Genomic DNA, 861 nt, shown 5'->3' with positions numbered 1-861 from the left:
CTCCTGCTGATCATCACAAAGAATCATCTTCATCACCAGGATGTCCCAAGACCTCCTTGTTCCTGCTGATCATAAGGCAACATTCAGAGGGTTTCCAGAGAGTTCATTTGGATATGCAAGTCAATAGGTTTCAAAAAAAAAAAAACACCACAAACATTTATTCTAAAATGGCTATTTGAGGGACTTCCCTGGAAGTTCAGTGGTTAAGACTCTGTACTTCCAATGCAGGGGAAAGGGTTCACGCCCTGATTGGGGAACTAAGATCTCACATGCCCTATGGTGTGGCCATAAATAAATAGTCAGCACATATAGTAAAATTGAAATGATACAGTGAAGATTAGCACAGCCCCTGCACAAGAATGAAATGTACTTCATGAAGTATTCAATATTTTTTTAAAAGATACAAATGATTAGGTATAAAATAAACTAAAAGGATATATTGTACAACACAAAGAATGTGGCCAATATTTTATAATAACTATAAGTGGAGTATAAACTTTAACAATTATGAATCACTATATTGTGATTATATAATATTCTACATCAACTTATAGACTTATGTAGTACTCTACATCAGCTATACTTCAGTAAAGTTGTTCCTTGATATTTTTGTAGGTATTTTTTAATCAACATAAATCCAATGTCACTTTTCCGTATATTTTATTGTTATCCTCCTGAGATTAAATCTATTAAAGAATGGTCAAATATCTTCAGAAAATAACTTGGATATTTTGCTCAATCAGTTCAGTTCAGTTCAGTTGCTCAGTCATGTCCAACTCTTTGCGACCCCATGAACCGCAGCACTCCAGGCCTAACTATCCATCACCAGCTCCCAGAATTCACCCAAACCCATGTCCATTG

General features: G+C 35.3%; 1 non-coding gene across 1 annotated transcript; it reads left to right on the top strand.

Annotated features, from left to right (window-relative positions):
* The first annotated feature begins 281 nt into the window (after positions 1-281).
* LOC112443885 (U6 spliceosomal RNA) lies at positions 282-393 on the top strand. Its single transcript, XR_003032293.1, has one exon. It is a non-coding gene; the product is annotated as a U6 spliceosomal RNA (small nuclear RNA).
* Positions 394-861: the final 468 nt, after the last annotated feature.

Source organism: Bos taurus, chromosome 23, assembly GCF_002263795.3.
Source record: "Bos taurus isolate L1 Dominette 01449 registration number 42190680 breed Hereford chromosome 23, ARS-UCD2.0, whole genome shotgun sequence".
NCBI lineage: Eukaryota > Metazoa > Chordata > Mammalia > Artiodactyla > Bovidae > Bos > Bos taurus.
The sequence above is the reverse complement of the archived record's forward strand: the minus strand, read 5'-3'. Positions and strand labels throughout refer to the sequence as shown.